This window comes from Somniosus microcephalus, chromosome 6 (genome assembly GCF_052327205.1).
Source record: "Somniosus microcephalus isolate GS21.2 chromosome 6, FLI_Smic_1.0, whole genome shotgun sequence".
NCBI classification, from domain to species: Eukaryota; Metazoa; Chordata; class Chondrichthyes; order Squaliformes; family Somniosidae; genus Somniosus; species Somniosus microcephalus.
Genome location: NC_140992.1, coordinates 22,854,257 through 22,878,077, shown reverse-complemented (window position 1 = coordinate 22,878,077; position 23,821 = coordinate 22,854,257).

The window sequence follows — 23,821 nt, the reverse complement described above, 5'->3', positions numbered from 1 at the left end:
GAGTCCCTCATCTCACTGACACAGAAAGCAGAATGGCTGTGAGCTGTCAAAAATTGCAGCATTCAGCTTTCTGTTCTGGGGAGATCTCTAAATCATCCTGACAGGAAGGAATTAACTTGGAGTACAGATTGTCAGTGTTTGACAGCTTCAAACAGCTATGAAACACTGATATTTCATCTGTCAAAAGGTCTTGACAGATGAAATTTCAATCTGTGACATCACCTGTTGCTGGGTGGCCCTTAATTGGCCTGCTGAGCCCACTGGGCGGGCTCAACAAGGTCAATCAAGTCAAAATCGTGTGGGTTGGCTAGAACTCGATGGAGGCGGGACTACAACCCCGAAAGTTGTAGTCCCGCCTCCTACCCGCCTCCTCAATGAAAATCCAGCCCTATGCCTCTATTGATAAAGCCAAGGATCCCATTTGCTTTTTTAACAGCCTTCTGAACTTGTTCTGAATTTGAACTTCCACCTTCAAATATTTGTGTACATACACTCCCAGGTCTGTCTGTTCCTGCACCCCCTTTAAAATTGTATTATTTAGTTAATATCGCCTCTCCTCATTTTTGCTACCAAAATGCATCACTTCATACATCTGTGTTAAATTTAATTTGCCATGTGTCTGCCTATTTCACCAGTCTGTCTATGTCCTCCTGAAGTCTGTTACTATCCTCCTCGTTTCCAAGTTTTGTGTCATCTGCAAACTTTAAAATTATGCCTTGTATACCCAAGTCAAGATCATTAATGTATGTCAAAAAAGCAGTAGTCCTAATACCAACCCCTTGAGAATACCACTGTATACTTCCCTCCAGTCTGAAAAACAACTGTTTACCCCTACTCCCTGCTTTCCTTTAGCCAATTTTGTATCCATGCTGCCACTGTCCCTTTAATCTAATGGGTTTTAATTTTTTCTAGCAAGTCTATTATGTGATACTTTGTCAAACGCCTTTTGAAAGTCCATATACACAACATCAACCTGTGAAGGAATATACTGTATAACCTTATTAGAAAAATATACTATATGGCCTTTTTAGAAAAATACACTATCTTATGAAAGAATTCTGGCCTTGTTGAGATAAGACAGTGGTTGACCCTGAAGAGTACCTTATAAGGAACTCTACCTTATAAATTCTTTAAAACATGACAAACTGGGTTTGGAAATTTAGAAACCTAACTATGAGATAACTATGAAAGAATTCTGGCTACTGAAACAAGACAAGTTGTTGACCCTGAATAAATAACCTTATTGAAACAGAAGAATGGGATGGCTCTGAGTAGCTGACCTTTTGGGAACAAAACAATGGTCAACCCTGGCTATGTGATATAAATTAAACCTCTTAAAGATGGCACATAAGATAAGGAACATCTGCCCTCGTAAAGATGACACATGAAATAAGGGACATCTGCCTTCACACCTATATGGTAAAAACTCCCAATAACTATTGCCGATGTAGCAGTAAGAATTGCAAGAGGTCAGCAGAAAGATGAATAGTGATAATTAAATTGGATCAGCAGAAACCTTATGGGGTACAACTGAAAAAGGGTATAAATATTGAAGTCTCAAATGGGATATTAGGCTCGCTTTAATCGGGCAAAGCAATTCTCGACTACAGAGGCGGCTCTGTGGTCTTCCACTCTTTGTACCTCGGGGATTAAAGGTAATTTGATATTGATGGATATCCTGTATAGAAAACTTTAAGAACTGTAATACTGTAGTGAAGTTAAGATTTAAAAGTAAGATTCTCTGTTAAAAAGGTAGTATTTTTTCTCTTTTTAGAACTGTTAATGTTGCGATTGACTGATTCACCAACTGTAAATTGCATGTCGGTTCTTTTAATAAATCTCTATATATTTCTAGAATTGTCTCACATAAGTTTTTGTATCAATCACTCGCAAACCCAATCTCTGTACACTCCTTGGTGGAGAGGTACATTTCTGAAGGAGATCTCTAGACCCTCATAATATCCAGGATGTTACAGTCTGGCTAAACTTATTAAAAGTGCTATCTGGAGGACAGTAACATTCTCGGGTTGCTCCTTTCCTTTAGGGAGAGATAGCCTGGACCTTTAGACCCAGTTAAGCATCTTTAGGATTCAGCTACCTCAAACTTTAGTTGAAAGTGAACATCTGAGAAATACGCCTGATCTGGGATAGCCCCAAAGGGGCTAGGACTAGTAAATATCCTTTCAAAGCACACTACCCTCATCAACCCTCTCCATTACTTCATCAAATAATTCAATCAAGTTAGTCAAACACGATTTGCCTTTAACAAATCCATGCTGGCTTTCATATATTAACCCATATTTTTCCAAATGCCAATTAATTTTGTCCTGGATTAATGACTATAAAACTTTGTACTTGTAGAACTGCCAACCTTTTAAGTATCTCCTCTTTATCTATTTTTATCCTATTCAATATCACTACTACCTCCTCCTTTACTGCTACATTGGCAGTATCCTCTTCTCTAGTGAAGACAGATGCAAAGTACTTCAGCCGTGCCCTCTGCCTCCACAAGAAGATCTATTTTTTGTTCACGAATTGGCCCTGCCCTTCCATTGACTACCTTTTAACTATTTCTTCTTCTTCTTCTTCTTCTTAGGCAGTCCCTCTGAGCCGAGGATGACTTGCTTCCACATTAAAAATGAGTTTGCAGGTGACTGATTAGTCCAATGCGGGACCTACAGTCTCTGTCACTGGTGGGGCAGACGGTGGTTGAAGGGGGTGGGTGGGTGGGGTGCTTGGGTTGACGTGCGCTCCTTGCGCTGCCTGCGCTTGGCTTCCGCTTGCTCCCGGCGAAGAGACTCGAGGTGTTCGGCGCCTTCCCGGATGCTTCTCCTCCACTTTGTGCGGTCTTGGGCCAGGGATTCCCAGGTGTCGGTGTGGATGTTACACTTTTTCAAGGAGGCTTTGAGGGTGTCCTTCAAGCGTTTCCTCTGCCCACCTGGGACTCTCTTGCTGTGCCGGAGCTCCGAGTAGAGCACTTGTTTTGGAAGTCTCGTATCGGGTATGCGGACAATGTGACCCGTCCATTTATACTATTTATATGTTTATCAAAGACATTTGGGCTGCTTTTTATGTTAGCTGCTAATCTCATACTCATACTCTCTGTTTGCACCTCTTAATCCCTTTTTTAGAACTCCTTTGTGCTTTCTATATTCTGCTTGGTTTTCTACTGTATTATGAACCTTACAATTGACATAAGCCTCATTTTTCTGTCTCATTTTAATTAGTCATCCAGGGAGCTCAATGTGTCTATTTTGTTCCCCAACCATCTCCTCTTTGAAGGCCTCCCAGTCCCATAGACTTTATCAAGAGGCATATTCAAAATCCATGCAGCAATTTGTCGGTAATATTTAAACCCTCCAATATTTGGCTGGAGCATTAGGGTTCCATCAGTGTAGGTGGGAGGAGGCATAGCACATGCAATGGAAAAGTTTGGCTTGAGTTTTTTAAAATCTCTTACTTACTGAGATGATGTGGTCCATAGAATTTAATCCCTCACTCTTCTCCTCTTCATATATCTTCATCCAAATTTCTACTCTCCATCTCTTTTCTATGTGGCCCAATTAATTTAAAAGTCAGCTTTGGCTCAGTGGCAGCACACTTACCTCTGAGTGAAAAGGCTGTGCCTTGAATCTCCACTCCAGGACTTGAGTACATAATTTAGGCTGACACTTTAAGGCAATATTGAGGTAGTCTGCTCGCAACCTTGGTATCACATTTGACCCCGAGACCGCATATCTGACCACATATCCGTGCCATCACTAAGACTGCCTATTTCCACCTCCTTAACATCGACCAACTCTGCCCCACCTCAGCTCATCTGCTGCTCAAACTCTCATCCACGCCCTTCTTACCTCTAGACTTGACTATTCCAACGCACACCTGGCCGGCCTCCCATTTTCTACCCTCCACAAACTTGAGCTCATCCAAAACTCTGCAATCCGTGTCCTAACTCGCACCAAGTCCCGTTCACCCATCACCCCTTGTGCTCGCAGACCTACATTGGCTCCCAGTAAAGCAACGCCTCAAATTTAAAATTCTCATCCTTGTTTCCAAATCCCTCCATGGCATCGTCCCTTCCTAGCTGTGTAATCTACTCCAGCCCCACAACCCCCGAGATCTCTGCGCTTCTCCAATTCTGACCTCTTGAGCATCCCCGATTTTAATCGCTTCTCCATGGTGGCTGTGCCTTCAGCTGCTGAGGCCCTAAGCTCTGGAATTCCCTCCCTAAACCTTTCCGCCTCGCTACCTCACTTTCCTCCTTTAAGACGTTCCTTAAAACCTACCATTCCCTAGCCACTGACTCCATTCCTCTCCCTAACATCTGTCTGAGGCTGAACCACTGTTCGCAACCTTGGTGTCATATTTGACCCTGAAATGAGCTTCCGACCACATATCCGCAGCATAACAAAGACTGCCTACTTCCACCTCTGTAACATCGCCCGTCTCTTTCCTCCTTTAAGACGCTCCTTAAAACCTACCTCTTTGACCAAGCTTTTGGTCACCTGCCCTAATTAATCCATATGTGGATCTTGTAATGTATATACCTTTAAGGGGGGGACTATCTTTTACAGCTCATGTATACTGCAGTACCGGCAGTGACCACACCTGTATATAGCCCGGAGTAGTAATCTGTACAGATCAGTTCCACTGTGAGCCACGTTGAGTAAACACCTGTTGTACCATTTCTCCTGCAGTCTGTGTCTTATTATACACAGACACAACAGATCTGTGTCAAATTTGTTGTCTTAAAATACTCCTGTGCAGTGCCTTGGCACGTTTTACTACGTTAAAGGTGCTATATAAATACAAGTTGTTGTGGTTGTTGTTGTACCTCTTTGACCAAGCTTTTGGTCGTCTGCCCTAATATCTCCTTATGTGGCTCGGTGTCAAATTTTGTTTGCTAACGCTCCCGTGAAGCGCCTTGGGATGTTTTACTATGTTAAAGGCGCTATATAAATGCAAGTTGTTGTTGTAGTGCAAGTTGTTTTTCAGTAGGATTTTCCACGGCGATTCTTCAAATCTCTCGCTGTAACTTTGGCAGAAGAATTGGTGGAAGCGCTAGAGAAATGGTGCAAATGATGGTTTGCGCTGTTTCTCCAGGGTTTCCATCGAAGTTACGGCGAGAAATCAGATAACAACAGTGGAAATCCTATCCTATCCTGATGTCCTTTGGATGGGTCGTTAAAACAAGGCCTTGTCTGCCTGCTCAGATGGACATAAGAGATCTCATGGCACTACAGTATTCAGAGAAGAGCAGGGAGCTGTTCTGGCCAACATTCATCCCTCAACTAACACCACCAAAGCTGATTAACTAATCAGTTATTTGATTTGCTGTTTGGGAGACCTTGACTTGGGCAATATTGCTGCTGTGTTTGGCTAAATAGCAACAGCGACTGCACTTCAAAAGTAATTCATTGGTTGTGAAGTGCATTGGCATGTCACACAGATATTATGTTCCTCCTTTCTTGGTAAGAATGAGTGGTGCACGGGCGAGGTGTATGGCTCACATGCAAGGGACCGCCCCCAAAGGAACATCAGATTAAGGACTGTTGGCTATTTGACCTAGGAGGAACCCAGTGTTTCTGAAATTAACTTAGGTTTAGAACTTTTAGGGTTTATGGGTCAATTTAAAGGTCTGTCACCTTGACAGCAGAATGCAGATTGGGTGACTGGAACAATGAGAGGACTAATATGATAATTAGTTCTCTCAAAAATTAATGAACTAACCATTGAAACTGTTATCCTTAATGATCTGGGGCACTAGGTAGATCATGACCACATTTCATACATGCATAACATGGGATTGTCAAACAGAAATAACACTCTTACCAGAGCTTCGGGCCGAGGAAGCAGAAGGCACAGCCGCCAATGGTGGAGCGATGAAAATTGGGGATGTGCAAGAAGACAGAAAAGACCTAGGGGCAAGAAAAGAGGTCCGCTATAGGAGGCCAACATTACTGCTCCACCCGAATGATTTATTGGGGCATGATTCCCGCCCATTAATAAATAAATCTCTGCCACCTACTAATAAGGCTGTCAATGTGGTGATGCCACCAGATGCTTGTATTTCAACAGCTGCTACAGCAACATTACCTGAATCAGCAGTTTTATCCCAGAGAAATATACAGGTCTGGGGAGCAAGTTAATTAAATACCACCCGTGGGATCCACAGCATCTGGACTACCTATGAAACTCCAGGAAAGAAATGTTCATTTTAAGGTCACTAACTCTCTAAAACAGACACAGAGGTAGATTCCTCTTTTTTTTTTGCAGTTCTTTTCAGTTAGTTTGTCCTCCTACCCTCGACATACCATCAGGATTAGCCCAATGATCTGTATCAGCTCCGTTTGCAAGGTTCCATGTTGGATTAAAAAGTTATTTTTTTCAATTCCTCTGGCATCAACTATCAGTGGGAGCCCTTTGTGAATTTATGTTAATGCGCGTACCATTTCCTGTCCAATCCGAGCTCTGCTACTTGATTTGGTTATTGATGTCCCTCTGCTGATGTCTATCAGATGTAAGAAACCTCAGATGAAAGAAGTCATGCTGATCGATGTAAAACATTCCTCCCAGTAAGTTCCTTTTTACAAGACTTCTTGCTTTGTCAAACTCTCCTCTTCAAACACGCTTACTTCAAAAATACTTGTAAATTGTTGATGCGGTGTAAAGCAATACATTTTTGTACTTTACTGCAAGCCACCGTATTAATTAAGTAGTTTAACAATCATACAACCACTGCAAAGTCAACACAACTTTTTCCAAATGGTGTGCATTTCAGAAGGGTCATTCGTGAGGCTGATGGGAAGAGCATGGCTGTCTTTGGATAGGAAAGAGGCAACAAGATACTTTTTGTAATTTACTACGATCTCACAATCCTCAATAGTATAATGGTGCACTCAAGTTCTTCCCTGGAAATTAATCAGTGCACTTAGTATCTATTCAGACATGTTCTGAATCAACACAATATGACTCAGATCTGAATGTTGGATTTTCAGAATCTGAGCCGCAATAAGTTTTTTCCCACCCCTTCCTTGCCCAATCTACCATCTGGTCTGTTTGGGACTCTCAATTTAGTGCAGTAGCCCCACTTACACCCTGGGCAGTGCGAAGGGAATCTGTTGGTGGTTTCTCCTGTGCTGCCTTCACATTCATTCTGACCTGGAATAGGAACATAAGAACATAGGAACAGGAGTACGCCATTCAGCCCCCTCAAGCCTGTTCCGCCATTCAATGAGATCACTGCTGATCTGTATCCTAACTCCATCCAGCCGCCTTGGCTTCATATCCCTTAATACCCTTGGCTAGCAAAGAATTAGCGATTTCAGACTTAAAATTATTGCTTGAGGTAGCATCTACTGTTTTTAGTGGGACAGCGTTTCAAATTCTACCACCCATTGCGCGTAGAAGTGTTTCCTATTCTCTCCTGAAAGGCCTGGCTTTGATTTTAAGGTTATGCCCTCTTGTCCTAGACTTTCCCCACCAACAGGAAAAGTTTCTCTCTATCTACTCTATCAATTCCTTTCAGAATTCTAAAAACCTCAAACACATCACCCCTTAATCTACCTGCAGGGGCGACCTGGGATGCACTAACTTCCCTAAACCTCTCTGCCTCTCCACCGCTCTCTCTCCTCCTCCAAGACACTCCTTAAAACCTACCTCTTTGACCAAGCTTTTGGTCATCTGTCCGAATATCTCCTTATGAAGACAGATGCAAAGCATTCATTTAGCACCCTCTACATCCATAAGAAGATTTCCTTTTTGATCCCGAATCAGCCCCACCCATCCTTTGACTACCCTTACAGTACTTGTCTGTTTATAAAAGACTTTTAGGTTCCCTTTTATGTTACCCGCTAATCTATTCTCATACACTCGCTTTGTCACTCTTATATCCTTTTTCAGTTCTCCCCTGCACTTTTTGTATTCAGCTTGGTTCTCTACTGAATTATTTTCACATTTGACTTTTCTTTGTGCTTTTCTGTAATTACTCTAAACCTAATGATATTACGATTACTGTTTCCCAAATGCTCTCCCACTGAAACAGGCTCCACTTGCCCCACTCCATGCCCCAGAACGAGAGCTAGCACTGCTTCCTTCCTCGTTGGACTGGAAACATAGGCCGGAATTTTAATCTGGAGGCGATTGGGAGTGGGGGGAGCTAGAAAGCGGTTGGTAAACCCCGGAGAATGGGTTTCCCACAGGCCCTGGGGGATTTAACGACAGGCCCTGATTAGCATTTCAAAGCTCTGTTTCCCACCCGCAGCCAGCCAAATGGAGAGGCTGGCTGGCTGCGGGCGGGTAGACCTGTGGCAGTAAGCCACAGAGAGGAGGGTGGGAGGGGGTGGGAGAGGGTGGGAGGGAGTAGGGGGAGGATCAGGGTGGGGGGGGGGAGGATCAGGGCTGCAGCAACATGGGGAGGGGGAGAGGATCGAGGCCAGAGCAACATGAGGAGGGGGAGAGGATCGGGGCTAGAGGAACATGGGGAGGGGGAGAGGATCGGGACTGGAGGAACATGGGGAGGGGGAGAGGATCGGGGCCAGAGGAACATGGGGAGGGGGAGAGGATCGGGGCTAGAGGAGCAATGGGGGAGGGGGAGAGGATCGGGGCTGGAGGAACATGGGGAGGGGGAGAGGATCGGGGCTAGAGGAGCAATGGGGGAGGGGGAGAGGATCGGGGCTGGAGGAACATGGGGAGGGGGAGAGGATCGGGGCTAGAGGAGCAATGGGGGAGGGGGAGAGGATCGGGGCTGGAGGAACATGGGGAGGGGGAGAGGATCGGGGCTAGAGGAGCAATGGGGGAGGGGGAGAGGATCGGGGCTGGAGGAACATGGGGAAGGGGAGAGGATCGGGGCTGGAGGAACATGGGGAGGGGGAGAGGATCGGGGCCAGAGGAACATGGGGAGGGGGAAAGGATCGGGGCTGGAGGAACATGGGGAGGGGGAGAGGATCGGGGCTGGAGGAGCATGGGGAGGGGGAGAGGATCGGGGTTGGAGGAACATGGGGAGGGGGAGAGGATCGGGGCTGGAGGAACATGGGGAGGGGGAGAGGATCGGGGCTGGAGGAACATGGGGAGGGGGAGAAGATCGGGGCTGGCCGAAGGAGTATCGGTGGGTTGGGGGGGGCGGGTGCGGGAGGGAGAGGATCAGGGCTGGCAGGAGGAGCATCGGAGCTGGAGGGGGGAGACCGGGATGGCGAGCAGGGGCCGGAGTGGGGGTTGGAGGTCTCGTGGAGGGGGGGATCAAAGGCCTCATGGGGTGGTTCAGAGCCCTCGCGGGGCAGTTCGCTGGTCTCATGGGAGGTGGGATCGGGAGCCTTGCCGGGGGGGTCTCCCATCATGGGGGGGGAGGGGGTGGGTGAGGCAGGGACACTGAATCCAGCACGTAAGTGTAAAGACACATCTCCTGGATCTAGCAGTCCTCGCCTTACTTTAGCTGACGGATCCCCCGAAACCTGAGAAACCCAACCAACCACAGTCAAATTTGCAATGGTGGTTAAATCTGAGGCACGCAGCCTCATTGTAATATTTAAATGGGCGACCTGCCTCATGGCAGCGGGTTGGCTGCCCGCCTTCCGCCCCGCCTCCGTTAAAGCCGAACGTGGGCAGGTTGGAGGCGGGTTGTGGTCATGATTCAGTTTTTCTAACACTTTAACCTCCCACCTGAATGCAACCCATCCATTTTTGGGGGTTAAAATTCCCCCCTGAAAGTTCTCTTGTGCACAGTTCAGGAATTCTTGCCCCTCTTTGTCCTTTACACTGTTATTTTCCCAGTCTATATTAGGATAATTAAAGTCCCCCAATATCACTACTCTAAAGTTCTTGCATTTTTCTGCAATTTGGCTGCAAATTTGCTCCTCTATCTCCTTCCCACTATTTGGTGGCCTGTAGTATACACCCAGTAGCGTACTAGCTCCTCTATTGTTCCATAATTCTAACCAAATAGGTTCTGTCTTTGACCCCCCTCAACTACATCTATAATAGTTTCTTTGATCAATACTGCCACCAACCCCCACTCCTTTTTTTTCCCTTCCCTATCATTCCTGAATACCTTGTAGCCAGGAATATTAATTTCCCAATCCTCTCCTTCTTTGAGCCAGGTCTATTATTGCCACTACATCAGAATCCCAATGTGGTGACTTTTGCCTGCAACTCGCCAACTTTATTTACCATCCACTGTGCATTTACGCACATGCACTCTAAACTCATCTTAGACTGCCTTGCATTTTGCGCTCCACCACCCCCCACCCTCCACCGCCCCGTCTTATCCCTTCTGTTTATGAACTACTCTTTACTCTAGTGCTGTTTGTCTCTCTCAGTCCTCTGTGTACCTGTGTACCCCTCTCTTATGCTTCATCCTGGTTCCCCTTCCCCTGCCAAACCACAGCACGAGTTCACCTCCCCACGAAGACATTGGTCCCGGCTCTGCTGAGGTGCATCCTGTCTACCTTGAACAGGTCCCTCCAACCCCAGAACTGGTCCCAATGCCCCAGGAATCTGAAGCCTTCCCTCCTGCAACATTTCTCCAGCCACACGTTAACTTGCCGTATCCTACAATTCCTAACGCGTGGCATTGGGAGTAATCCAGAGATTACTACCTTTGAGGTCCTGCTCTTTAACTTCCTCCCTAGCTCCTGAAACTCTGTCTGTAGGACCTCAACTCTTTTCCTACCTGTATCATTGGTTCCAACATGGACCACAACCTCTGGCTGTTCTCCTTCCCTCCCGTGAGATGTTCTGCGCCCGTTCAGTGATGTCTTCTACCCTGACAACACACCATGCGAGACTCACGTCGATGGTTGCAGAAACACCTGTCTATCCCCCTGACTATCAAAGCCCCTATGACCACTGAATTTCCACACTTTGTTGTGCCTCCTGTTCGGTCATTTGCCCCATGGTGCCGTGGATGTGCTCGGGATGTCCCCTGAAGTGTTGTCACCGTCACTGGTATTCAGCACCGAAAATCGGCTTGAGAGTGCCACTTATAAGTTGATCTACTTACTCTATATGTATATAGATATAGATTCACATATATATAGATAGATAGATCCAGATAGAGATTGAGATATTTATATAACACACATATATATATAGATATGTATATATACATATTTAATTATATATGTCTCTTACGCATATATATACGTATATATAAATGGCTTTAGTTTAGTATCCCCTTACTCCTATTTATTATTTATGTATACCAGATTTTTATTTAATGCGATTTGGATCCCTTTAATGTTGGTATCCTCTACTTAGTTAATTTAATGTTATCCTCTTAGCTCTAATTAATTTCTGATTATTTATATATTTACTGTTGCCCCTTGGTTTAAATTACTGAGCACCTCCTTCCCCCCTGCACCAAATTCCCACTCTCACCAAATTACCATTGTCATTCTGTTTAGCAAGCCACTCCGTTGAGCAGATTCACCAACTCTCGCCAAGCTTGGTGCTAAAAGCACTGTGGAGGAAAAATTTGATGACGTCCCCTTTGGGTAACTTCGCCGTAAATTCAGTGGTAGCGCCTCAAGCAGGAGGCGGGGTGCTACTGGTAGAGCTCCCCTTCCTTCCTGGGGCGCTACAACTGAATACTGCGGCGCTCCGCGCAACAGCGCTACGCGCGTCGGCACGAAGCACCGCGGTATTGCAAGCCTCCCTCCCCTGATTAAAGGGGAAAGGCCTAGCGCTGCGTGCACCAGGGCCCTGCTGGTCCACCGGGGAGCTGGGTGCCGGGAAAGCCGCCCGGCACTCAAGAGGAGTGCCAGGCTGAGCGATCGCGGCCGGCACCCCGAATATAAAAGCGGAAGAGTGCAGGTGCTGGCAGGCAGCAAAAAAAAAATGGCCGCCCGACACCTGCCCTTTAAGCTGCGCAGCCGCGGCTGCAAAAACGCCCCCCTGACCCTCTCGGACATATTGTCCGGTGGTAAGCCAGAGGGCGCAACTGAAGTTTGTGGCCGGGGCGCGAGCGGGGCGCTGCGTACGGCGGTGACATCATCACCGGAAGTGCAGCGCTGCGGGGCACTACCGGCTGCTGCCGCCGCTAACCCCTGCTGAATTTCCTGGGAGGCAATAGCGGTGCCACGCCCGGGCGCTAGGGGCAATGCGCCATGTTAGCACCCCACGGGGGCGCTAACGGGAAGCGCAAAGCAACCCAAATTTTATCGAAACATGGAAAATAGGAGCAGGAGTCGGCCATTCGGCCCTTCGAGCCTGCTCCGCCATTCAATGAGATCATGGCTGATCATCCAAATTCAGTACCCTGTCCCTGCCTTCTCCCCATATACCTTGATCCCTTTTGCCTTAAGAAATATATATGCAACTCTTTCTTGAATATATTTAATGAACTGGCCTCCACCGCCCTCTGTGGCAGAGAATTCCACAGGTTCACCACTCTCTGGGTGAAGAAATTCCTCATTTCAGTCCTAAATGGCTTACCCCTTATCCTTAAACTGTGACCCCTGGTTCTGGACTCCCCGGCCATCAGATACATCCTTCCTGCATCTAGTCTGTCCAGACCTGACAGAATTTTATAGGTTTCGATGAGATCCCCTCTCAATCTTCTAAACTCCAGTGAGTATAAGCCCAATCGACACAATCTCTCCTCATACGTCATTCCTGCCATCCCAGGTATCAGCCTGGTGAATCTTTGCTGCACTCCTTTCATGGCAAGAACGTCCTTCCTCAGGTAAGGTGACCAAAACTGCACACAATACTCAAGGTGTGGTCTCACCAAGGCCCTGTACAACTGTAGCAAGACATCCTTGTTCCTGTACTCGAACCCTCTTGCTACAAAGGCCAACATACCATTTGCCTTCTTAACTGCCTGCTGCACCTGCATGCTTACCTTCAGCGACTGGTGCACAAGAACACCCAGGTCTCTTTGCACTTCCCCTTCTCCCAATCTATTGCCATTCAAATAATAATCTGCCTTCCTGTTTTTGCCACCAAAGTGGATAACCTCACATTTATCCACATTATAGTACATTTGCCATGTTTTTGCCCAATCACCCAACCTGTCCAAATCGTACTGGAGTTTCACGACATTCTCCTCACAGCATACCCTCCCACCCAGCTTTGTGTGGTCTGCAAATTTGGAGATATTACATCCAATTCCCTCGTCCAGATCATTAATATATATTGTGAACAGCTGGGGTCCTAGGACCGATCCTTGCGGTATCCCACTAGTCACTGCCTGCCACTCGGAAAACGACCCGTTTATTCCAACTCTTTGCTTTCTGTCCGCCAACCAGTTCTCTATCCAAGTCAATACCTTGCCCCCAATCCCATGTGCCTTAATTTTGCACGCTAATCTCTTATGTGGGACCTTATTGAAAGCCTTCTGAAAGTCCAAATATACCACATCCACTGCTTTCCAAGTGCTCTGCTATTACATCTTTTATAATGGACTCTAGCATTTTCCCCACTACCGATGTCAGGCTTACCGGTCTATAATTCCCCGCTTTTTCTCTACCACCTTTTTTGAATAGTGGGGTAACATTAGCTACCGTCCAATCCATGGGTACTGTTCCAGAGTCTATCGAGTTCTGGAAGATGACCAGCAATGCATCTACTATTTCTAGGGCCACTTCCTTAAGTACCCTGGGATGTAGATTATCAGGCCCTGGGGATTTATCGGCCTTCAGGCCCATCAATTTTCCCAACACCATTTCCCTACAAATACTGATTTCTTTCAGTTCCACCCTTTCATCAGACCCTATGTTCCCCGGCATCTCTGGGAAGTTATTTGTGTCCTCCTTTGTGAAGACAGAACCAAAATATGTATTTAGTTGGTCTGCCATTTCTTTGTTCCCCATTATAAATTCCCCTGATTCTGACTGCAAGGGACCTATGCTTTACTTCACCAATCTTTTTCTCTTCACATATCTATAAAAGCTTTTACAGTCAGTTTTTATGTTCCCTGCAAGCTTACTCTCATATTCTATTTTCCCTTTCTTAATTCATCCCTTTGTCCTCCTTTGTTGAATCCTAAACTGCTCCCAATCCTCAGGATTATTGCTTTTGCTGGCCAATTTATATGTCCTCTCCTTGGATCTTATGCTATCCCTAATTTCCCTTGTTAGCCACGGTTGAGTCACCTCTTTTGTTTTATTTTTATGCCAAACTGGGATGAACAAATTCTGTAGCTCATCCATTCGGTCTTTGAATGTTTGCCATTGCCTATCCACCATCAACCCTTTGAGTGCCATTCCCCAATAAATCCTACCCAACTCGCTCCTCAGACCATCATAGTTTCCTTTAATTAAATTGAGGACCCTAGTCTCTGAGTTAACTACTTCATTCTCCATCTTAATGAAGAATTCGATCATATTATGATCGCTCTGACCCAAGGGGCCTCATACAACAAGATTACTAATTAGTCCTTTTTCGTTACATAATAGCCAATCTAAGATGGACTGATCTCTGGTTGGTTCCTCGACATATTGGTCCAGGAAACCATCCCGTAAACACTCCAGGAATTCCTCCTCCACAGTATTGTTACTAATTTGGTTGGCCAATCTATATGTAGATTAAAGTCACCCATGATGACTGCTGTGCCCTTATTGCACGCTTCTTTAATTTCCCTTTTATTGCCATCCCCAACCTTCGCCTTACTGTTTGGAGGTCTAGAAACCACTCCCACTAACGTTTTTTTCCCCTTAGTATTCCTCAATTCTACCCATACAGATTCCACATCATCAGAGCTAATATCCTTCATTACAATTGTGTTAATCCCTTCTTTAACCAGTAATGCTACCCCACCTCCCTTTCCTTTTTGCCTATCTTTCCTGAATATTGAATACCCCTGAATGTTGAGTTCCCAGTCTTGGCCATCCTTGAGCCACGTTTCCGTAATCCCAACCAAATCATATTCGTTTACCTCTATTTGCGCAGCCAATTCACAGATTCACAGATTCACAGAATCCCCACAGTGCAGATAGAGGCCATTTCGGCCCATCGAGCCTGCACCGACACATATCCCACCCTATCCCCATAACCCCGTAACCCCACGTATTTAATCCCCTAACACTAAGGGTCAATTTATCATAGCCAAATCAACCTAACCCACACATCTTTGGACTGTGGGAGGAAACCGGAGCACCCGGAGGAAACCCACGCCGACACAGGGAGAATGTGCAAACTCCACACAGACAGTCGCCCGAGGCCGGATTTGAACCCGGGTCCCTGGTGCTGTGAGGCAACAGTGCTAACCACTATGCCACCGTGCCACCTTATTACAAATGCTCCTCGCATTAAGACACAAAGCCTTCAAGCTTGTTTTTTTAACGCTCTTAGACCTATTAGAATTATTATTTACTGTGGCCACGTTTGATTTAAACCGTTGATTTCTCTGACTGCCACTTTTGTTTTTCTCCTTCCTATCTTTTGCTTTTATCCTTGTTTCCCTTTCCTCTGTCTCCCTGCTCAGGTTCCCAACCCCCTGCCATTTTAGTTTAAACCCTCCCCCACAGCACTAGCAAACACTCCCCCTAGGACATCAGTTCCAGCCCTGCCCAGGTGCAAACCGTCCGGTTTGAACTGGTCCCACCTCCCCCAGAACTGGTTCCAATGTCCCAGGAACTTGAATCCCTCCCCCTGGCACCATTCCTCTAGCCACGTATTCATCTGAAGTATCCTTCTATTTCTACACTGACTAGCACGTGGCACTGGTAGCAATCCTGGGATTACTACCTTTGAGGTCCTGTTTTTTAATTTATCTCCTAACTCCCTATGTTCCACTTTTAGGACCTCATCCCACTTTTTACCTATATCGTTGGTGCCTATATGCACCATGACAACTGGCTGTTCGCCCTCCCCTTCCAAGATGTTCTGCAGCCGCTCAGAGACATCCTTGACCCTTGCACCAGGGAGGCAACATACCATCCTGGAGTCTCGTTTGCGGCCGCAGAAATGCCTATCTATTCCCCTTACAATTGAATCCCCTATTACTATAGCTCTACCCCTCTTTTTCCTCCCATTCTGTGCAGCAGAGCCACCCCTGGTGCCAGGAAGTTGGCTGCTGCTGCCTTCCTCTGATAAGCCATCCCCCCCAACAGTACTCAAAGTGGTTTATCTGTTGGAGAGGGGGATGGCCACAGGGGACCCCTGCACTACCTGCCTGCGCTTAGTATTCTGCCTGTTGGTCACCCGTTCCCTTTCTTCCTGTCCAACCTCTACCTGCGGTGTGTCCAACTCCGTAAACATGCTATTCACGATGTCCTGAGCATCGTGAACGCTCCAGTATGCATCCAATCGCAGCTCCAGTGCTGCAGTGCGGTCTGTCAGTAGCTGCAGCTGGATGCACTTCCTGCACATGTAGTTGTCAGGGACACAGGAAGTGTCCCTGAGTTCCCACATATCGCAGGAGGAGCATATCACATGGCCGGGCTGTCCTGCCATGACTTACCCTTTAATTAATTGAATTTAAATTAAATCAATCAATCCCCTGATTTTTGCAGATATCCCTCTAAAATATACCCTTCAGAAGCACACTAGTTACAACTGGTCAATATAGGTTCTTTCTGCATGGATGCGCTAAAATGGGCCAGGTGGCTTGTTTCTGTAGAAGTAGCAGTCTCTTTGTTAGGCCACTGAGGGTCTCCTGGTGCTGCAAGAACCTGTACCTAACAAAGACTAGTTATTCTTCACACAAAGAGCAATCAGTTCATAGAATGGACCCCCATTTCAGGTAGTTGAGGCCAAACCCCTGGAATTACTTAAGAATCAGTCGGTAACCAGAGGACATACACTTAAGGAATTTGGTAAAAGAACCAGAGCTGAGATGAGGAGTCATTTTTTTTACACAGCGAGTGGTTATGATCTGGAATGCACTGCTTGAAAGGGTGATGGCAGAAGATTCAATAATAACTTTCAAAAAGGAATTGGTTAAATACTTGAAGGGCAAAAATATTGCAGGGCAATGGGGAAAGGGAAAGGGAGTAGGACTAATTGGAGAGCTCTTTCAAAGAACCGGCACAGGCATGATGGGCCAAATGGCCTCTTTCTGTGCTGTATCATTCTAGGATTCTATGCCACAGTGGAGGAAATATTGCTGCTTTTTGCATGGATGAGGTAAAATGTACCAAATGGCTTTCCTCATCTAATTTTATCTTGAAATCTTGTCATCTACCCTACTGCACTGCTCCTGAAGTCAGCATTGTAATTAAATGGAACTTTAGATGTGTATAGTTAGTTTTCGGCTGTATTCCTATTATAACTTGGACAGTTATTTATAAATGTTTAATTATTTTTGCAGTGCATTTAAAGAATATAGCATCTCTCCATTTCCTCCCCAGTCTCCCGTAGCTGAGAAGGAGGCTAAGTAAGTAGGAGATGCTCTGCTAGTGCTACTGTGAGCCAACCACTAGCACGTGCCACCTCCAGATTGTGGTTCAGCTCAGGTTAGAAAGTAGCAATACGGGGTTGGAGAGGGTTCTGAACCTGTGACCCGTCGCCGTGTGAACCCCCGCTCTGCGAACCCTGCTCTGTGACCCCCCCGTTCTGTGACCACACCCGCTCTGTGACCCCCGCTCTGTGACCCCCCACTCTGTGACCCCCCCGCTCTGTGGCTCCCGCTCTGTGACCCCCCCGCTCTGTGACTCCCACTCTGTGACCCCCGTGCTGTGACCCTCCCGCTCTGTGACTCCCGCTCTGTGACCCCCCGCTCTGTAACTCCCGCTCTGTGACCCCCGCTCTGTGACCCGCCTCTCTGTGACCCCCCGCTCTGTGACCCCCGCTCTGTGACCCGCCTCTCTGTGACCCCCGCTCTGTGACCCCCCGCTCTGTGAACCCCCACTCTGTGACCCCCTGCTCTGTGACTCCCGCTCTGTGAACCCCTGCTCTGTGAACCCCTGCTCTGTGACTGCCCGCTCTGTGAGCCCCCGCTCTGTGACCCCCCGCTCTGTGACCCCCCGCTCTGTGACCCCCGCTCTGTGAACCCCCCACTCTGTGACCCCCGCTCTGTGACCCCCGCTCTGTGACCCCCCACTCTGTGAACCCCGCTCTGTGAACCCCTGCTCTGTGACCCCCGCTCTATGACCCCACGCTCTGTGACCCTCCTCTCAGTGACCGTCACTCAAATGTGTTGTGTCACTGCGCCACCCAGTGTCGTTTACTGGGAAAGAACAGCTCTAAATCTGCCTATCCTCCAGAAAGGTGAGGGCCACACTTCCCTCTTTCTGAAAATGAAGGGTTTAATTTCTGTTTTCATACATTTGAATAGACCCAAATCAAAGTGGCAGTTAGGCACAAATTTGCTGTGAATGATTTGATGTCGGAAATCACTTTCCGTGGCAGCACTTATGGGGCTAGCCATGGCTCAGTGGTAATGCTCTTGCCTCTGAGTCAGAAGGTCATGGGTTCAAGACATGGGTTCTTTAACATTTCTCAAGCAGCTATTTATCTGGTATACATGACCACTATTTAGTTTTTTCAGCTGCAGAGTGCGCAAAGTGACAGAAGAGTAATTTAAGAACATCAGTTTCACACGGATCTTCTCCACTGGGGACGGTCCCCGGCATCCGGTGGGGTGCGAGGGGAGCTCGGTGCGCGGCAGCAAGGAGGCGGGGGGGGAGCGATCGCGGGTGGGTCTGTAGATTGCGGGGGTGCAGCCGATCGTGGGGAGGGAGGCAGATCGCGGCAGAAGATTTGCTTGATGGGCCGGGGCAAGCACTCCCACTCCTCCTGGCCCACAAGCAGTGTTGGAGAAGTAATTACCTGCTGGATCTGCCAGCTCCCGCCTCCCTATAGCTGCCGGGTTTCCCGAGCCCTGGGAAACACGGCCCGCAGCCGTTAAATTGAAATGGCTGCCAAAATCTGAGGCACGGAGCCCCATTTAAATATTATAATAACTGCCCTGCCTCTTCAGAGCGGGTTACTTGGACGCTCGCAAACCCACCACAGTTAAACCGGATGTAGACGTGTTCATGGCGGATTGGGGTCGCGTTTTCCCCTTTTTAACAATGTAACCCGCCCCCCCGACCATCTCCCGCTCATCATGGGTGGGGGGCAGGGGGAGCGGGGGGATAAGATTCCCCCTTGAGGTCCTAACTGACGGCATATTTGAAAACTGCAACGAACCTTCTAGGCAGTTCACAGTTAGCCACCAGTACTGCTCTCACAGCAGTAGGAACGTTAGTAGCAGGACGCAGCCACAACCAAGGGCGAGGAGTTCTCGGCATATAAGAGTCAAATGGAGCAGCAAAGCACGTTAACATGTGTAGCCCGAGCACTGTAAATATAGAAACATAGAAGATAGGCGCAGGAGTAGGCCATTCGGCCCCTCGAGCCTGCTCCACCATTCAATGAGATCATGGCTGATCATCCAAATTCAGTACCCTGTCCCTGCCTTCTCCCCATATCCCTTGATCCCTTTAGCCTTAAGAAATATATCTAACTCCTTCTTGAATATATTTAATGAATTGGCCTCAACTGCCTTCTGTGGTAGATAATTCCACAGGTTCACCACGCTCTGGGTGAAGAAATTCCTCCTCATCTCAGTCCTAAATGGCTTACCCCTTATCCTTAGACTGTGACCCCTGGTTCTGGACTCCCCGGCCATCGGGAACATCCTTCCTGCATCTAGTCTGTCTAGTCCTGTTAGAATTTTATAAGTTTCAATGAGATCCCCTCTCATTCTTCTAAACTCCAGCGAATATAAGCGCAATCGACCCAATCTCTCCTCATACGTCATTCCTGCCATCCCAGGTATCAGTCTGGTGAATCTTCGCTGCACTCCCTCCATGGCAAGAACATCCTTCCTCAGATAAGGCGACCAAAACTGCACACAATACCCAAGGTGTGGTCTCACCAAGGCCCTGTACAACTGCAGCAAGACATCCTTGTTCCTGTACTCGAACCCTCTCGCTACGAAGGCCAACATACCATTTGCCTTCTTAGCCACCTGCTGCACCTGCATGCTTACCTTCAGCGACTGGTGCACAAGGACACCCAGGTCTCATTGCACTTCCCCTTCTCCCAATCTATTGCCATTCAGATAGTAATCTGCCTTCCTGTTTTGCCACCAAAGTGGATAACTTCGCATTTATCCACATTATACTGCATCTGCCATGCATCTGCCCAATCACTCAACCTGTCCAAATCATACTGGAGTTTCTTGGCATCCTCCTCACAGCACACACGCCCACCCAGCTTTGTGTCGTCTGCAAACTTGGAGATATTACATCTAGTTCCCTCGTCTAGATCATTAATATATATTGTGAATAGCTGGGGTCCAAGGATCGATCCCTGCGGTACCCCACTAGTCACTGCCTGCCACTCGGAAAAAGACACGTTTACTCCAACTCTTTGCTTCCTGTCTGCCAACCAGTTCTCTATCCAAGTCAGTACCTTGCCCCACTTTTGATATATCTTGCAGCCTGTCATTCCTGCGCTGCACAGAAAAGCCTCAGACATCAAAAAGCCGAACAAACAGCAAGTGGCTGGCTACTGAGATTTCTCCTGCCGGGATCTGGAACGTCCCTGCAGCATAAAGGTTGATGGGGAGAGAGTGCAATCGGGCAATTTGGGTTGCTGTTAGCTAGGAGGCAGCAACGAGTGTCTCAGTGGGCCTTTCGAAGAACGCCAAGAGAAGCACAGAGGGAGTCAAGCCTTGAGCGGCGGCAGAAGAGTAGGAGGAATGATGAGTAGTGGAGAATAGGGGATAGTGAGGGTAGAGAACATGACAGCAGAGAAAGAAAAGGAGGCATGAAGGCTGGGGGGAGGGTAATGACGAAAGAGGGAAAAGGGAGAGTTAGAAGCAATGGAACTCGGTTCCGGAGCGGCAGCCAAAACGCGCATGCGTATGGACACGGGAAATTAAGTTGCAAAGACATGATTAAACGACAGATTATAAAGCATTTCAGTTTGAACTGGCACTATCTTGTCTTCTTTCAGTTTCAACTGTCAATCTGCCGGCCTCTGGCCCTATGGACTACGCCAGTAAATCACCCCCTCTCCACATTTCCCTTCAAAATGTACGTTCAGTTGTAAATAAGGACCTTGTCATCCATGACCTTTTTGTGGACAATCAAATTGACATCAGGGGATTGATGGAGACATGGTTGAGGGGTGGTGACACCTTTCCCCTTAACAAAGCTTCCCCATTGGCTATACTTTCCACCATATTCCACGCCCAAACTGCTGTCATGGTGGTGTAGCCCTTATATCTAAATCACACCTTGCTCTGTCATAGAGTCATAGAGTCATAGAGTAATACAGCACGGATAGAGGCCCTTCGGCCCATCGTGTCCGCGCCGGCCATCAAGCCCTGTCTAATCTAATCCCATATTCCAGCATTTGGCCCGTAGCCTTGTATGCTATGGCATTTCAAGTGCACATCCAAATGCTTCTTAAATGTTGTGAGGGTTTCTGCCTCCACAACCCTTTCAGGCAGTGAGTTCCAGACTCCAACCACCCTCTGGGTGAAAAAGTTCTTTCTCAAATCCCCTCTAAACCTCCCGCCCTTTACCTTGAATCTATGCCCCCTAGTTATTGACCCCTCTACTAAGGGAAAAAGCTCCTCAGCATCCATCCTATCTATGCCCCTCATAATTTTGTACACCTCAATCATGTCCCCCCTCAGCCTCCTCAGCTCCAAGGAAAACAAACCCAATCTGCCCAGTCTCTCTTCATAGCTGAAGCGCTCCAGCCCTGGTAACATCCTGGTGAACCTCCTCTGCACCCTCTCTAACGCGATCACATCCTTCCTGTAGTGTGGCGACCAGAACTGCACACAGTATTCCAGCTGTGGCCTAACCAGTGTTTTATACAGCTCCATCATAACCTCCTTGCTCTTATATTCAATGCCTCGGCTAATGAAGGCAAGTATCCCATATGCCTTTTTTACCACCTTATCCACCTGTTCCGCCGCCTTCAGGGATCTGTGCACTTGCACACCCAGATCCCTCTGACCCTCCGTCTTGCCTAGGGTCTTTCCATTCATTGTGTATTCCTTTGCCTTGTTAGTCCCCCCAAAGTGCATCACCTCGCACTTTTCCGGGTTAAATTCCATTTGCCACTGTTCCGCCCATCTGACCAACCCATCTATATCGTCCTGCAGACTGAGGCTACCCTCCTCACTATTTACCACCCTACCAATTTTTGTATCATCCGCGAACTTACTGATCATACCCTTTACATTCATATCCAAGTCATTAATGTAGACCACAAACAGCAAGGGACCCAGCACCGATCCCTGTGGTACCCCACTGGCCACAGGCTTCCAGTCACAAAAACAACCTTCGACCATCACCCTCTGCCTTCTGCCACTAAGCCAGTTTTGTATCCAATGTGCCAAGGCACCCTGGATTCCATGGGCTCTTACCTTCTTGACCAGTCTCCTGTGCGGGACTTTATCGAAGGCCTTACTGAAATCCATGTATACCACATCCACTGCGTTACCCTCATCCACACACCTAGTCACCCCCTCAAAAAATTCAATCAAATTAGTCAGACATGATCTTCCCTTGACAAAGCCATGTTGACTATCCCTGATTAATCCTTGCCTCTCCAAGTGGAGACAAATTTTGTCCCTCAGGATTTTTTCCAATAATTTTCCTACCACTGATGTTAGGCTCACTGGCCTGTAGTTCCCCGGTTTTTCCCTACTACCCTTCTTGAATAATGGTACTACATTAGCGGTTCTCCAGTCCTCTGGCACATCCCCTGTGGCCAGAGAGGTCCTGAATATATGTGTTAGAGCCCCCGCAATCTCCTCCTTTGCCTCACACAGCAGCCTGGGATACATTTCATCCGGGCCTGGGGATTTATCCATTTTTAGGCCAGCTAAAACCGCCAATACCTCCTCCCTCTCGATGTTAATATGTTCGAGCATATCACAGTCCCCCCGCCCTATTTCTATGTCTACATCGTCCTTCTCCATAGTGAAAACAGATGCAAAAAATTCATTTAGAACCCCTCCTACATCTTCCGGCTCCACACACAGATTGCCACTTTTGTCCCTAATGGGCCCTATTTTTTCCCTAGTTATCCTCTTACCCTTAATATACTTATAAAACATCTTCGGATTTTCCTTTATTTTGCTCGCCAGTGTTATTTCATGGCCCCTCCTTGATCTCCTAATTTCTTTTTTGAGTATCCCCCTGCACTTTTTGTACTCCTCTAGGGCTTCCTCCGTCTTTAGCCTTTTGTATCTACCAAAAGCCCTCCTTTTTTTCCTAATCCATTCTCGTATATCCCCTGACATCCAAGGTTCCCTGTGGTTTTTGGAACCACCCTTGACCTTTACGGGAACATTTTGCCATTGTATGATCTCAATCTCCCTTCTGAAAGCCTCCCATTGCTCCGATGCGGATTTTCCTACAAGTAGCTGATCCCAGTCCATTTTGGCCAGATCCTGCCTTATCCTATTAAAATCGGCCTTCCCCCAATTTAGAACCTTTATTTCCGGCCCATCCCTGTCCTTTTCCATGGCCACCTTAAATCTTACCATATTATGGTCACTATCACCAAAGTGCTCACCTACTAGCACTTTTTCCACTTGGCCGGCCACATTCCCTAGAATTAGGTCCAGTACCGCCCCCTCTCTTGTAGGACTTTCTACATGCTGGCTCAAAAAGCTCTGTCTCCCTACTCCTCCGGCAACTTCTCCTCCTTTGAGCATCTCACGTCTCTCTTTTGAAATCCTTATTCTGTACCGCCCACATAAATTCCACGCCAATTTTCTCAATGAGATATCCTCTCTGCTTTCCTCCCTCTGCCTCTGCACCGAGTGACTTCTCATCCTCGGTGATTTCAACCTCCATCTCAACTCATCTTGCTCCCTCTCCTCTGAGTTCACTGCCCTCCTTTCCTCCCTTAATCTCTCCCT